This window comes from Pleurodeles waltl, chromosome 7, assembly GCF_031143425.1.
Source record: "Pleurodeles waltl isolate 20211129_DDA chromosome 7, aPleWal1.hap1.20221129, whole genome shotgun sequence".
Classification (NCBI taxonomy): Eukaryota; Metazoa; Chordata; class Amphibia; order Caudata; family Salamandridae; genus Pleurodeles; species Pleurodeles waltl.
The window spans coordinates 1125428418-1125445552 of NC_090446.1; the positions used below are offsets into that span (position 1 = coordinate 1125428418).

Here is a 17135-nt window from a genome sequence, read left to right on the forward strand (position 1 = left end):
AAAATAAAATAAAAAATGTTGCTGTATTTTGGCAAATTTCTTGATCTCCCCCGGGGGAACCCACAAACTGTAGGTACCTCTATAATCCCTAGGATGTTGGGAAAAAAGGACGCAAATTTGGCAAGGGTAGCTCATGTGGACAAAAAGGTATGAGGCCTAAGTGCAGACTACCCCAAATAGCCAAAACAAGGCCCGGCACAGGAGGAGAAAAGGCCTGGCAATGAAGGGGTTAAAACTAGGGACTTACTAGTAAATCAAATATGCCAATTATGGAAATTCCAATTACACATACAATTTCACATTGGGAGCACTTGCACTTTACCAATGTTCAGCAGTGGTAAAGTGCCCAGAGTAACAAAAACAGCAAAACAGAGTTCAGCCTGGGAAGTAGAGGCAAGAAGTTAGGGGAGACTACAAAAAGGATGCCAAGTCTAACACTAGGATTCCTGGACTCAAATTTCAGGTCTCCCAAACGGAATGCTGCAAGATCTTCTGCAAACGTTTTTACCCCACTGTGCCTCACTTTCCTTAACTGCAAACGTTGTGGACATCTATAAGTGATTCAGCTCAGTGTGTGTAGGTACAGAACCATTCCTCTGTACATGGTTTAAAATATTTTAATATTGTTGTGGCATAGAATAAGGGATCTTCACAGGACCACAAGAGGACTGCCTTACCTGTCTCTCACCTCGGGCCATAATGTCATCATAACCCGGACTTCTGGCAGGTTTGTGGTGCTGCGGTTACTGCATCCACCTTAAACTCTGGGTTACCCTTCCTGGCAGCTGGAGAATTGTTGGAGGATTGAGAACTCTTCCCATTCTACTAGAGAGGATTTGTGAAGTCCAAAGCCGGTTTGGTCCAGAACCTCAGAGAATGAAGCAAGCCTGTAGGCAGGAGTGCTCACTCGAGTATCGTTGTCTTCATGAGGAGCGATAAAGTACAAAGGGTCTGCCTGAAGGTCAGCATGGTTGGAAGAGGGCTAGTTACTTGTTCTGGAATTGCCTCTGGAGTCAGCTGGTCTAGGCCCCTCATGGAACCCTTGCAAAATAGAAAAGGATCACAACCCCATGAAGTGGGTAGTCCTAACCTCAAAATATTGTTATGAAAAGGAGGAGGGAGCTATGTGTGGTGCTCAGACGTTAATTGGACAGTAACGCCTGCCTTTTGCAGGCACTGAGGAAAACACAAAGCTGGTAAGTGGGATGCTTGCAAGTAGTCTCAGCCGCACTGCAATTGCTCGGGCAGCTTTACAGTCCCTTATTTTTTGCACAGTATTCAGTTCGAGGCAGAGACATAATCCGATGCATTGCATGGAAATAAACCTCTTACAAATGTTAAAAAGAATTACTTTTGAATCTGAAAGAGTTTTGTTATACCTTTATTCATCATCTGTTGCATAATTCACAAGATAGGTCTTGCGTTGGCTGGAATAGTACATTGGCACCTTAGGCCAAAGCCGACCTCTTGATTGGCTCTCTTTCAGAATGTGGTGGCATGCCATCCCCAACCCCTTTCATTGTAACCTGAGTTCTGCGCATGTGCAAGATCAGCTGCAGCCCTGACGATGGCATATGAAGGAGAGTGGGGTGGTTAAAGTAGCCTTCTGTACTTATTTAAGAGCCTGGAAACCCTGGAACGTCAACAGGGGCGTCACCAACCCATGCTTACCTCCGTGACAGACATTTTTAGGTGATTCAACCCCATCTTAGGAAGGCCTGTGAAGAGGTGAAAGCAGTTCAAAATGATGAAATCTAAAAGAATCGTTTTCGACAAAGAAGTTAGAACTTTGCAGTTTGGCTATGGAAACACTATTGCAGATGACAGCAAACAATAAAATCACCTACCTTTTTAGAGGTGCCGTCAACTTTGGTATATTTAGAGGTCTCTAAGGGTGGTGAAGGGTCTTCCACAAAGCCAATGGGTCTTGAGATGTTCTGCAAGAAGGTGTGACCTCAAGAGGCATGGGTTCAGGCACAAACTCAGGATATGATCAATAACATCAGTTTTGTCCTGATTGTACGCTACAGGTTTTTGGCCCTTATTGTGGAAAAGAGGCATGGATCACAGAGATTTTATTAGTAAAAAATAAATTAAAGCTGTCACAGCGTTCAGCTGGGAGGGAGTTCAATATGTTATTGTAAATCGGAGTTGATTATCCTTAATGAATCCCTGAAGTTGATTAACAGCTTTAATGATCCTAATACTTAGATATTCCTCTTTGGGAAAAATATACTCTTGTTACTTGTTAAACTTTCCTTTCAGTTAGCAGCATCAGCTGTCACTGTAGTTGCATGATGGAACAATGCATGCGGGAACCACTTATGCCTTAACAACGCGGTCGGAACAACAACGGCGTTGTTTCCACACATGCCTTTACCACGCATGCATTTACAATGATTTTTCGTTGTAAAAGCATGCCTAGTAAAGGCATGTGTGGGAACGGCATGCATGGTTCTATCACGCCACTCCCCCACCCTCCCTAAGGCCCAAAAGTACCCCAGTCCTAATACTTAAACTAACCCGACCACCCACCCGTCCTAAAAACAAAACTACCCCGACTCCCCACCCGCCCTAAAAACAAAACTAGCCCGACCTGCCCTAAAAAAAAAAACTACCCTGACCCTCACCCCTAAAAACAAAACTACCCTGACCTTAAAAACAAAACTACCCCGACCCCTCCACGCCGCCCTTAAAAACAAAACTACCTGACCCCTCACCCCAAAAACAAAACTACACCGAGCCCCCACCCGCCCCTAAAAACTAAACTACCCCAACATCCCCCTCACCTAACCCGAGCCCTAAAACCTTCCCTACCCCCCATCCGCCCTAAAAACAACCAACCCCCCTACCCACCCTAAAAACAAAACTACCCGACCCCTGCCCCTAAAAACAAAACTTCCCCATCCTCCTCACCCGCCCTAAAAACAAAATTTCCCCTGCCTCTAAAAAAAAAAATAGCCCAAATCCCCCCACCGCATGCCCTTAATCCACCCCACCCCTAAAAACTACCCCCAACCCCACATACCTGACTGCGCCCTCTCCCGATCCTCCCTAAAAAACAAAACAAAAACAAACACCCCCACATCCGTCCCTGAAAAAAAATAGCCCACCCTCCCCACCCCTTTATCCACCCCTGAAAACTAACCACTAACTCTGCGCGACCCACCACCCCAAGCCCTACCCTTAAAAAAAAATGCCAAACACCCCCCACCCATCCCTAAAACAAAAATAGCCCAACCACCCCACCCAGGCCCTTTATCCGCCCCCATCCCTAAAAACTACCCCAACCCCACTTACCTGACCGCGTCCTGTCCCAATCCTCTCCGCCTTTTTCTCTGCCTTAACCACGCATATGTGTAATTCAGAACATGCATGGTTAAGGCATAGAAAAAGCCAGGTGTTGTTCAGGCAAGCATGGTTACGCTTGCGTGGAAAATGTCCGTGTTGTTCCCAATGCTTTGTTCTGGGCGTTTCCTATCACAGCTGACATCGATATCTGGGCCCTGCCACCGAGTGTCTAAATGCTTGCAGTTTTCTTTAAAGAAAGAGAAGTCAGTAAACCTCTGGGCTATTCCAGACCTTTGTTTACTATATTTTGAAGGATCGATCTTATTGCACACATTTATCAGTATGAACCTCAGTAAACAAAGTAGTCAGAACATAAAACCTCTGGTCCAGTGATAGATACATGTTGTTTATAGCCGTTTCAAGCTGGTGTAAGCATAGTTTTGCTTTGGATATGATGGATATATCTTTGCCAAATCAATGCCGCAAATTCAGCAAAGAACCACAGCAGTTAGTCCTCCCAAGAGGCATTTCCAGGTGCACCTTGAAACCCTTTTATTATGACAATAATTTTATTTTTATTGAAGTTTAATATAGTATATTGGTTTCCAAATGTATTTTATTATACGGTGGAAATCCCATTTGCAGCCAAGATGTGTATTTTCCCCACGCTCTGAGGATGGGACTGTTTACTGACTTTTCCCTGTCTTGTCTCTGTTAGAGCCAGCAAGGGTCACAGAGCAGTTCCTCGTATTATGCGTTTGGAATTCCACATGTCTGACAGAGATGCCACTCCACAACAAAACCCCTGAGCTCTGTGGCACTGAGAAGCATTTTGCCGCATTGCTCTGTCCTCATCCAGGCCTTCCCTGAAAGCCAGAGCCCAACCCAGAGCCCCCTGTGACCTAAAGACTGCCTGAAGCTCAGCATTGATCACAGCACGCTGCAGATCCAGCCTTTGCTTCCACTACCTGGGTATCAGTCTTGACCAAATGGTTGGCCCAGGAGATGATCGCGTGACCTTATCAAGTGGTCTATGATTGTATCAGGTGACTCCATCTAATGAGTTGAGCTATATCATCTGCATTGCTTTCGAAGAGGTCAAGACAAAGAATGCTACATGTTGGAGTTTGTTCGATGTGTGAGGCAGGCTGATTGTTTTAGTTGATTTTTTATGAGCAATGTATAAAAGTCAACTGGGAGTTATTGTGTTGGAGGCAGGAGTGGTCAAGGATGTTTGGTGCACTTGGCAAAATACCTATAAGAAAGATGATCTGATTATCAGTCCTTTTTGTTCGATGCCAACTAGATGTGGTGCTCTAAGGCTTTGGCCTTACTTCTCCTTATGGAGTGCTGATCCTGGGTTAGAACAGGGGTGTAGTTTGAGGAGGTATTGTGGGATGTTACACTCACCTGATAAAGGTATTCTCCCGTTGGTAGTTGAGTCTAGGGCCTCAGAGTTATTTAAGGCAGCGACTCTGTTGGTTTCCCCAGAGATCTGCATTTCTTTGGTGCAAATAAACATTGCTCCCTGAACCGTGCAGTTGACCACTTCAACACACCCCTCTTCCATTTACACACACAACCTGACGAACAAAACAAGTGAGATCAGGATTAAGCATTGAGCCCTGATGACTGGATAACCAGCTACTGCCGAGAACCCTTTTACATTTGAAAGTGCGCACCTTGCCTTTTCTCTACTGAGAAATGTTTTCTTTTATTTAATTTTTGATCTTGAAGGAGGCTTCGAGGCACACAATTTCCAAGTGCTGTTTGTTGTAATCGAAAGGGGGAAGGATGAGAAACATCAACTTTCCTGTTTTTTGGAGAAGGGCAGAAGAAGGTAGGTGAAGTGGGAGTGCAGAAGTAAAATATATGACAGCCCTCTTCCTATTTGCTTGTTTTTACAGGAGCAGTAACGGATATGCATCGAGCTGTCCATGCACCTCTTCATCTTTATGAAGACAGTCCATTTGGCCAGACCTATAATGGGCAATGTTACTTCTTTATATTCCTAAATTCAGATTGCTGCACGTTAGAAGGCCTTTTTCCATCGGACAGCAGAGAGGCATATCAGGTAACAAATTCAGGCTACCACATCCCGCCCTCTATGTCCAGGAAACAGCTTTTATTATTACCATGTTGAAATCCAATTACTGTGCCCTAGGAACCCGCAGAACGGGTTCTCATACTGGTTTCATTGTGAGTTTGTGATTTGGGGTAAACTGCTGCGTCTCCCACCTCTCAAATTCTTAAAGTGTCTAATGTAAAACCTATCAATATGTTGCACTGTCTAGTAATGTTACAGTTCCATGTTACTATCCATCACGTCCTCATTACAGTCTGTTTTTGGTAATGAGTTCATCCGGACCCAAAGCACAGATACTGCTCCATGTACAACACCTCGAAAGGCTTCTGTCAACATTACCCTTTCTCTCTGAAGTATCCCATTGCTCTTTGGACTTCGGATTCATGATATTATCACATATGCAATATAAAATATAAATAGCACACAAGTACAGCAGATGCATTATCACCAAGCTACCCTACTGACTTCTAAACCTGCAAAGTGCAGGTTATATTCAGATCGCTGCAGCAGACTCTTAACCTCCTCAGCTATCCCAATGTGACTGAATGAACAGGTGTTCAGTAACCTTACGTGCTTATTATCTGCTTTCCGCAAGCTCTTTTTTAAACAACACACTAAGAACTCAATGATTGAAGAGGATTGAAGTGCTTCACGAATTATGTCCACTTTTCCTGAGTCACCAGAAGCGTGATCCCTTTTCCCCCTGCACATCGCCATTCTCTGTGGCTTGTAGAGACAACTAGGTGTACTTTGTTTGAGGCATTGTAAGCAAGCGCTTAGCCTTGTTTGCTGTACCAAGCCACTCGTTCCAGGCATGGCTGTGTCCTATCAACTGTGGAGGTGTGGGTGGGTCTAGCTAACCGCAGGGGCAGATCACCGACAGAGACATGGCCATATCAGCAGTAGAGTTTTCAAGGAATCTGGCCATTACCTGCAGCAGAGCTCTAAGTTTGTCTTTATATTATAATGAGGAAAGCTGGTAGTGGGGCTGGGACTCGTCCCACTTTATCCACCTCTATGCCAGTCTGAAGTGGCCAAACCGATTCCTGATGCACACATTAGGCGAGCCCTGGAGATCTTGAGGGAAAAGGGGAAGGGGAGGAGACAAATGAGAAACTGCACAGCGGAAGGTCACTTCGGCCCACTCATAAGAAAATACAGTTAACATTGTATCAGCATATAAGCACCACTAACAGCACTTAACCCAACCTCCTCCCAAAGATGCTGTGTGGAGATTGAAGTGAATACCAGATTTCACCACAGCCAGGGAGGAAGTGGAATCCTTCAGACCAAAAGACATCAAGCAGAGCAGTAGAGAGGAGTGTGAAGAAATCACGAAGGGAAGCCTTACCAAAGCACAGCAGGTGGTTACCTAAGCTGAGGGAGTTAAAGAAGGGAAAACAAAGCAACGTGCAGGGACGTCGAGAGGCCTGGTGCGAACCGACGTGTCAATGGACAGCTTTAGGCAGACTCTCCAGAAATAACTTATGAAGCTGCTAGACAAAGCACCACTGAGGTAATCCTGCTCCGTTAGAGGCTCCGGTAGCTTTAACCCAGATGTAGTACCACCAAACACTGAAATAGTCCTAACCAGCATGCCTGAAATACTGGTGCTTAGTCCTGTCACCCTGGACTCGGGTTACCTTTGCCCCTTTTGGAATCTATTTCCTTTTGATGCCTCATGTGTTGATTCAAAAGCAAATGCCCTTGTATTCAGGTGAGGTACACCTTACATACATTAAGTTCCCTTCTATGACCGATTACTACATCTGTGGGGATCGTGTTGATTCATTTTAATTTTATTTTGTATACAGAAAATTCTGATTCATTCATTCATAATGGAGTGGTGGAATTTGGATGACTCTCCCATGGATCTCCGAATTCATATTTTGGCCATGTAGGATTTCTACATTTTGGGGCGGTATATTTGATTAATGATTACTTCTCCCATCATTTTTAAGGGATTAGCAACCGACCCTCCGCTTCTTTTGGTGGCAATTTGTGTTTTGATTCTGGAGGTACTACCACATTCCTTTTGATGGTCGCCATTGAGAAATTTGATTTAGTAGGCCAGTAAGTTTTATATCCTTGCAATTTCATTGGCAGCCTTGGTACTTCTATCTTTCCTCTCTCTAAAAAGATCTCTTTTTTCCATTAACAGCACCACAATTTCTACGTGCATCCTTGGTCCTGATGATGACTGTATATAAACATGGTTGAAATGCCGTCGACAATTAAAACAGCAAACTAAGGCTTTTTGTCTTACATGATAGTTTTGATATCTCTACAAACTTGCTAATTTCATGTATTTTTTTTTTTTTTTGTCTATATGCCATCTGCTTTTCATGTTACTTCATTATTTGTGTTTCACATGCGTTTTGGGCACTTGTTTAGGAGCACTATGTGTTCACTTTTCTTTAGTCACTGCACACTCTTGGATAAATGTGGATGCTATTGTATTCTTATGTTGAACTAATTTTGAAATAAATTTGCAAAATACCCTGAAGCTTCCTTTTTCTGGTTTTTGTATGATTTTTTCATTATTCATGTTAATTTTTCATTGATACCTGTTGAGACATTGTTGATGATACCACAATTGTGCCCTTAACTGTCACCCTAGCAGTGCTTAATCTGTGCTTGTTGTTTCCAGTGCGGAGCACCAGCCCTTATTTTTGAGGACTGGCGCTTAATTTTCTGCCTCAAGCTTTTATTGCAAGGAAAAGACACATATGGGAAAGACGGAGGAAGAGAAAAACGAAAAAGCGTCACAAAGGGAGAAAGAAGAAAGCTGCAAGAGTGAGTGAGCGGAAAGGGCAGGGAGTGGCTGTAAATGTATTGAAGAGGCCAGAGATGGCTTCAGGATTACGCTGCTGCAATTAAATGTGTGAACAAGGAAAACTGAGGCAGCGTAATCCTGAAGCCATCTCTGGCCTTTCAATACATTTACAGCCACTCCCTGCCCCCTCAGCACACTCACTCTTAATTGCAGGAGCCGCGTATTTATGAGGAGGGCTTTGGGCACTGTCACGTTTTTATTTACAAATCAAGCAGTGTGCCCTCGCCCACTGCCCTGCATGCTGGTTCTGATGAGCCTCGCTAGGCAAAGTGTACCTTCCCTGCAATGTATGGGTTTGACAGACACCTTAATGTAACGCTTGCCTGATGTACAATGTTTGTCTGCAATGACATACAGTCTTTACACCTTACTCCTCTCTTGTTTTATGATGGAGCTCTTAGAAGTGCTATATAAAAAAAACTAAAATAAGCCTAAACTTGAAATCTCAGAGCCTCCTTCACTGGTCTGACTTCAAATTTCCCCATACCTTCCTTTGAACACCTGGGTTTCCAAGCCTTACGCAAGCAAATAAGTCATTTGGAACCAGTCCTAAGTAACCTGCAACATACCCCCCAAACACATACTTGCCAGCCATACTGATTTAGGAGGTAGGCTACTGCGTTTTTTCTGCAATGCCACAGCCTACAGATTCCTCAGTCATCCTAGTGGTATTGGTGAAAATGCAGAGTGAACCTATTAAGAGGTGATCTGCACCTCCCTGATCAGAAAGAGCATTGCAAGAAGGCCTCTGAAAGTCCTGTAGTGCTCTGAACTGTAAGCTTTACAGCTGCTGAGGCACTTACTCAGAGAAATCATTGCACTGCAGAGCTACGTCTGCTTATGAAGGAATAAATCATCAAGGTTAAAACAGCCCACATTTAGAGGAAGACTAGCCAGAAAACACACTGAGCTGGCCAAGCTAGAGCAGAGCCAGCGTTCCGAATTGGCTCTAGGAGTCAAAGCACACAATTTTGGCATGTAAAACATGTATTAACATCATTTAAAATACGATAAAGACCATTTCAAATTAAAGTTGCTTTTCAATATTTTTGTTTCAATTTAATACATTAGCTTTGTTTCTTCACTGAGGGACACCTACTAAAAGTAAAAGTTGAAGTAGAAAAATGGTTAGCAGTTTTTCTGATGGATACAACTACCTCACCTTATGAATTCTCCCAATGCACCAGCATTCAATGGAAACTTTCTTCCAAGCTCTTCACGTCAACGAGGACGTCGCAATTGCACGGCTCCACACGCGACTCTGTCTGACATCATCGTGGTAATAAGAGGTCCTCCCGGGCGTCCTGACATCAGTTCCCTTTTTTCCGTGCCTTCAACGCTAACTGTTTTCTCCTAGTTCTTGAACAGCTACTTTTTCGAAGGTGTCTTATTGTACTTGTTACAATGTCTCTGCCTAAGAAATCAGGTGTTAAGCCTTCTCAGGAGTGTGGGGGTCGTATGTCAGTCACGGACCCTCATGAAGACTGTTTGTGGTGTCTGAGTTCGGACCACGACTTGGAAGGGTGCGTTTCTTGCCAGAGGATGAATCCAGAGGTGTTAAAAGAAAGAGAGGCTAAACTGTTCTTAGCAAAAGCCAAGAGAGGACACAAGAGTCATTGGAGGTCTAAGACAGGGACTCTTCATCTCATAAGTCGGCGAGATCACACAAGAAGCGGCGCCGGCACGATTCTCGACGCCGTTCTTCTAGAGATCAGTCTCAATCTCGGTCTCCTTCTAGATAACATTGTACAGCGTGGGAGGTCAGTCCTACTATTACTCCCCAACCTCCGAGTCCTCAGACTTCTCCGGCACCATCACTGATCGAGATGGTCGAGTCCCCGACGAGTCCTCCGACTCACTTTTCACCTGTGTTGGTTCAGGAGCCAGTGGCACCGGTTTCAGATCCGACCCAACCGCCACAAGAACAACAAAGGTTTCCTGCCTTCCCGTATCCGGGAGTGAATCCGGCAGCTTTTCTAAATGCTATGTTCAGCATTTTTAATAAAGCTATGACCCCTGCTGGTGCCCCGGCTGGTCCCACGGGCCCACTAGCGTTCTCCTTGGGTTCACCGGCTCCATATAAGTCGGCTCCGTGTGTGCCTTTCTATCAGGCTGAGGGTGCTGGTTCGGCACCGATGATGTCGCCTCAAATGATGCCGATGGCGCTGATGGAGTAAATTCTGGTGCCGAAGTGTATCTCCATCTCCTATGCCATGTCGATCTGTCCTGAAGCCGGCATCGTCAACGTCGGCAACTTCTCTGTCGATGCAGAGGTTGGAGGCCAGGCTGAGATCGAATTGGAGAGCATTGAGGCTCTTGGAAGAGCAAGAATACCAGCGACAGTTATTGGAGGAAGGAGAGATTTCTGAGCCCTTGGGAGAGTTTCAGAGTCTGGACTCAGCTAGTGGACTGGATATCTCCCCTGAGTGGGATCTTTCATCCCCGGGTGAATTTACGGAGGAGGCAGCTTCCTATCACACTGTCATAAGGAAGACTGCGGAATTTTTGGAGCTTCCATTGCCATCTGCGGAAGTAAAGACAAACATTTTGAGAGAGGTATTGCATCCTTCCTCCACTTCAGCGGAGCCCCTGCTCCCTTTCAATGTCGCCCTTACTGTGCCTATTTTGGACATTTGGAGAAAGACTGTGACGTCTCCAGCGGTGTCCAGGACTGTAGCAAGGAGGTACAGGGTTGCTCCTGGGGATCCAGGATTTTTATCCCAACATCCGACTCCTGAGAGCTTGGTGGTCCAGGCCTCTTGTTCGGCGCATTCTGCACCTGGTTCCTTTCCTGCTACTCAATCGGACAGGGAGCCCAAGAGGATGGAGCAAGCAGCCAAAAAGACTTTCTTCTCTTGTAGTATGGCCCTAAAATCAGTCAATGCTACCTGTGTGCTGGGTAGATATGTTCATGCCCTGATGGACACAGCTAGAGCTGTGGTGCCTAACTTGCCTCAGGATATGCAAGGGCAATTGACAAGCTCCTATTGAACACCCAAGTGGCGGCCAAACAGATCATCCGGTCTGGTTTGGATACAACAGACTCGGTAGCCAGGGCAATGGGTACTTCCGTGGCCACCAGGAGACATGCGTGGCTAAGGTCTTCTGGGTTTTCACAGACATCCAGGCAACTTAATTGGACCTCCCGTTTGATGGCGAAAAGTTGTTTGGTGCCAAGGCGGACTCTGCTTTAGAACGTTTCAAAGACAGCAGGGCCACTGCAAGATCTTTGGGGCTACAGGCTTCTGCATCTACTCTCTTCATATCCTTTCAGAGATTTAGGGGATTTGGCCGTGGATCCACTTATTTTGGAAGGCCTCAGTCCAGCACTCAACAGCCTGCCAACCCTCTCATTAGATCTTTTAGAGGGCGGGGGAGGGTTAGGACACGAGGAGCCACCCAACAGCACCCTGCCTCATCCTCTTCCTGTGGGGGAACACAACAAGGAAAGCAGCCCTAGTTGTCCATCCATCTTAAGTCATGCTTCTCCCGTAGGGGGCAGGATATTTCATTTCCTCCACAAGTGTGAGTTAGTCACATTGGGCTCTTGGGTGCTAAGTATTGTGGGGAAAGGTTATGCCCTTCCTTTTCGGGAGTTTCCCCCTTTCATCCCTCCCCGTTCTTCATTTTGTTCAGAAGATCATCTCCTGTTGATGCAGCAGGAAGTTCAAGTCCTTTTATCAAATGGTGGAGTGAAGTTGAGCACAAAAGGGGGTCAGGGTTGTTATTCGAGATATTTCCTGATTCCCGAGAAGGATGGTCGATTGAGGCCTATTCTGAAACTGAGGATTTTGAATTGGTTCCTCAAACAGGAGAAATTCAAAATGCTGACTCTAGCGCAGGTGCTTTTGGCTTTGAACAAGGAGGATTGGATGGTGTCTGTAGACTTGCAGGATGCTTATTTTCATATCCCCATTCTGAGATCACACAGGAAGTACCTCCAGTTTGTGGTAGGGTTGCAACACTACCAGTTTGCGGTCCTTCCTTTTGGTCTTACTTCCGCACCTTGAGTCTTCACGAAGGTAATGGCGGTGGTTGCAGCAAACCTCAGAAGGAAGGGAGTGTCTGTATTCCCTTACCTGGACGATTGGCTGATAAAAGCCAAGTCCCCAGAGCTTGCACTGCATCACCTGCCAATGACAACACAGTTGTTGTTCAACCTGAGCTACACGGTAAACGTGCTGAAGTCTCACTTGGAGCCCTCTCAGCGTCTCTTGTTCATAGGGGCAGTACTGAATACGACATTGAATCTGGAGTATCCTCCGCCTTAGCGGATTCAGGACATTCAGTTGTTGATTCTAGTGTTTCAAAATTTAGCTGTTGTTACAGACCTCAAGGTCCTACGTCTGCTCGGTCTGTTCGCTTTTTGCATTCTGTTGGTCACTCATGCACGTTGGCACACTAGGGCTCTCCAGTGGTGCCTCCGCAAGCAGTGGTTTCAACACAAAGGGGATCTCGAGGAGTCAACGATCTCCAGAGACGCTGCAGTGGATCTACGATGGTGGGCTCTGGGTGGCAACCTTTCCCAAGGAAGGCGTTTTGTCTTCCACCTTCAGTGGCCACAGTCATAACGGATGCTTCCGCTCTAGGGTGGGGAGCTCATCTGGGGGACCTGGAGATCAAAGGTCTTTGGTCTCCAGTGAAACAGATGTTTCACATCAATCTGTTAGAATTACGAGCGATACTTCTGGCTGTCAAGGCCTTCCTCCCATCCCTTCGTGGTCAGTCAGTTCAGGTCTTGACGGACAACACTACTGCAATGTGGTACATCAACAAGCAGGGAGGGGTAGAGTCGTACCTTCTCTGCAGAGATGCTCTGCGGCTCTGGTCCTAGGCACAGGACCATTGGATTTGCAGAGCAGCAAACCATCTGGCTAGGGTTTCAATGTATGTGTGGACAGTCGGAGACAGCATTTCTCGGCCGATTACCAGTGGCGTCTCCATCCAGACTTGGTTCTTCACATCTTCCAGATGTGGGTTTTTCCACAGATAAACCTGTTTGCCACTTGGAAGAATGCGCACTGCCCGTCGTTCTACAGCCTCCAGTATCCAGTGCAAGGAGCACTGGGGACACGTTTCAGATATCTTGGTACGGCTAGTTACTTTACTCGTTTCCCCCCATACCCTTGATTCCTCGGGTTCTGAGGAAGATTCACCAAGACCGGGCCCAAGACATTTTAATAGCTCGGGATTGGCCAAGAAGGGTGTGGTACTCAGACCTTCTCCAACTCTCACTGTACCCTCCGCTCCGTCTCCCTCACAGGGCAGACCTCCTCTCGCAGTCTCAAGGGCAGGTTCTACAGCCCCACCTCCAGAGCCTGCACCTACATGCCTGGAGATTGAATGGGGCAATCTAAGTTCTTTTTCTCTCCCTCCAGAAGTGGTTGATGTTATTTTATCGGCCAGGCGACACTCCACCAAAACTGTCTAGGCCAACAGATGGGCAAAATTTGTTACCTGGTGTGGAGAGAGGCAAATTGATCCCTTAAAGGCCCGTTTATCTGATGTTTTGCTGTTTGCCCTTTCTTTAGCACAGAAGGGTTGTGCAGTTGCGACTGTGAAAGGCTACTTATCGGCCTTTCTGTGCCTTCCTGATCAACCTTCCTTGTTTAAATCTCCTATAGTTGTCAGGTTCTTGAGAGGTCTGACTAACAAGTTTCCTCCCACTCTGTTTCTCATGCCTCAGTGGGATTTGAATTTGGTTCTAACTTTTTTAATGGGTTCACCGTTTGAGCCTATACATTCTTGTTCATTGAGGCTGTTAGTCTTGAAAACAGTTTTCCTCATAGCTATCATGTCTGCTAGGAATGGGAGTGAGCTCCAGGCTCTTAGTGTCAAACCTCCCTTTACATCCTTTTATGCTGGGAAGGTGGTGTTGAGAACAAGGGCCGCTTTCCTTCCTACGGTTGTCACTCCCTTCCATATGGGGCAGTCTATTACTTTTTCATCCTTCTAACCTCCTCCCCACCCTTCAAAGTAGGAAGAAAGACTTCATTGCCTAGACCCGAGAAGAGCTCTGAGTTTTTATATTGAAAGAACAAAAGACTTTTGTGTGGATGACCAACTCTTATTTGGATATGTGGGCAAGATGAAGGGCAAAGCTGTCCATAAGAGAACCATATCCAGGTGGGTCATTCTTTGCATAAAGATCTGTTATTCACTGGCAAAGAAGGTTCCTCCTGAGGGTATTAGAGCCCATTCCACCAGGGCTAAGTCTGCACTTCGGCCTTGGCTAGAGGTCTACTAGTGGTGGATATTTGTAAGGCAGCAACTTGGACTTCCCTCCACACTTTCGTGAAGCATTATTGCTTGGATTCTGAAGTTAGGTGGGATGGCCATTTTGCACATTCTGTGTTGCAGGATTTCTTGGTGTGACCGGTCAGGCATCCACCTTCGAGTGCGGTGCTGCTTTGGGACTCTATTTATAAGGTGAGGAATCCACAGGTAGTTGTATCCATCAGAAGAAGAAGTTACTTACCTTTGGTAATGCTTTTTCTGGTGGATACAGTAACTACCTGTGGATTCCTCACAGCCCCACCCACCTCCCCGCTGCCTGTCTGGTCATACCAAGACATCTTTTTTTAGTTTTGTATGTATGTTTTTGGGTATTTTTATGTAAATAAATATTGTGTTTATTTGGTATTTGGATTGCAATATACATGTTGTTTTTGTGAGGTCAGTTTTCACCTGTTTGCCTCAAAGGCACATAAAAAAGGGTGAAACTGACGTCAGCACGCCGGCGAGGACCTCTTATTGCCACGATGACGTCAGACGGAGTCGCATGCAGAGCCGTGCAATTGTGATGTCCTCGTCGACGTGAAGAGCTGAGAAGAAAGTTTCCGTCTAATGCTGGCGCATTGGGAGAATTCATAAGGTGAGAAATCCACAGGTAGCTACTGTATCCCCCAGAAAAAGCTTTACCGAAGGTAAGTAACTTGTTCTTTTTTTTGTAAATGAACATTAAAGGAAAAAGGTCACCTCCTTGCGTGGTTGGCTTAGCTCTATTTTGGTTTACTAGTCTCCTTGTACCACCGGCGAGCCAGAGCAAGACCTTAAACCGGAACCAAGCTTGAGATTTGCCCTGCTCACTCCCCTCTATACCCTGCACACGCACATGGAACATTTATGTTACCGCATTTATCATGATGCCATCTGGGTCAGATGCCACAGGCCCTTTTCTCTGATCTGGGGGCCACAGTAGAGAATGTAATTTCCTATGATGTGGTCATCTGGGCAAAGGTTGTGTCGTGTAATTTCCAGAGACGTTATCAGTATGCCAATTAGAGGTCTTATAATTAAATATCTCTTTTTTTAGTCAGGGAGAGTGGGTGAACGCCTGCTACCCATCAGAAAACAGATCAATATGTTCTCCAAGCACCAGAACATTCAAACAACGCCCAAAAGCCACAGCTCACACAGTTATCGTTGCTTAAATACAGATGGCATCACAGTCTGTGTGTTAAATTGGTCATGTGGGGTAGACTTTGATTTTTTTTTTTAAATACATGAAACTTTAAAAGCAAGTGTGAGCAAGCCGTAATAGTCAAAAGATAAACACCATTTGTTACCGATGCTGCTTACAGCCATTCCTCGCCCCCGAACCGCGCCTGCCAAAGCTACATGCCACCGCCTGGAATCCACGGAAAGGCCTTTTCGGGCATGGGGCTGTTTGTGCACTTGCCGTGGGCAGCATTCCCAGAGACAGGTGATGCCTAGCACTCGTCAGCAGAGACAGCTGTGGCAGCCTCTCCCGATTCCGTCGTGGACACGTGAGCGAGAGGGTACGTTTATGTAGTGCGCTTTGTGTAAAATGAACCGCCTTAGGACAGCGGGGTGGGTGGCGTGTCCCCACCCCAAACCTCTCTTGCTCTGCCAGGGCGCATCTTCGCAGCTGCTGTGACTCGCTCAATCATGAGTATGCGCCGCAGCCAACGAACGGGCCTGTGATTTACTGCGTCAAAACGAGAACACTTCCATACCTAATAAAAATAGTACAGGAAAATGGGAGCGTCCCGTGAGGGCCTTTTCTGCGGTATCTCTTAAAAAGCATCCTCCAAACATTTTCCTCTTTTCAGAACAAATCAATTATCAGTATGCTACTCTTAGGTCCATATGTACTAAAGCATTTTCCCATAGACATAGAATGGGTAAAATCCTTTGGTACATCTTGCCCTTAGTGTTTCCACTCAAGCATTTAGCCCGTGGCATTTTGATTAAAACTGCAAATTGGACTTGCATTTTGGTGTCTAAGGTTACGAGTCACGAGTTGGTACATATTTCTTCATTTCTATTTTTTTTCTTGAGCATTCAATTTCAGACACGGCACTGACGGGGCAAAGATGGCAAGTACTTCCAGATGGCCAATTGCAAATGGAGGTAGCCTAGTCACTCATATTTTAACAGGCTGACGCAGAGCCACGTTTTTTCCAGATTGGAATGGATGGAAGATTCACCTAAAATTAAGAATGTACACCATTACTTGTACTGCTCTTAAGTTCTATTTCGTATATTTTTTGTAGATCTAATGTTTTTCTTCTTTTTGTCTTTACTTCTGTTTCTTTAATAAATCTAAGTTGCCCTCCACACTTCCAGGTTACTTTTTCCCTTTCTTATTTATGTATTGTGCTTTTAATTATCTTTTTTGTTTTTTAAAACTTTAAATTGCCCTCCACGCGTCCATGTTATTTATGTCTGGTGTTTTTAATTCTCCTTTTTTCTTTAAGGGAGTTACCCCCCTTCATCCCATTTTTTTCTTTTCTATCCAGTCTCTTCTTCTTGATTTTCACCTTCCCTGTCCAGTCCTTTCTCTTTTCTGTTTTCACCCGACCTCGGTCTCTTTCAACTTCTTTATATTATTTCTCTCCATTATTTGTAAGGGTGGGAGTCTACTCCCTTTTTTCTCTTTCATGCCCTCTTTATCCC

General features: G+C 45.5%; 1 long non-coding RNA gene across 1 annotated transcript in view; it reads left to right on the forward strand.

The window, feature by feature from the left end:
* Positions 1–7875, forward strand: part of LOC138247367 (uncharacterized) — a 95137-nt gene extending 87262 nt beyond the window's left edge. Inside the window, exons 2-3 of the long non-coding RNA XR_011194471.1 lie at positions 5199–5365; positions 7539–7875. This is a non-coding gene — a long non-coding RNA (uncharacterized lncRNA). The remainder of the gene's footprint in view (positions 1–5198; positions 5366–7538) is intronic.
* Positions 7876–17135: the final 9260 nt, after the last annotated feature.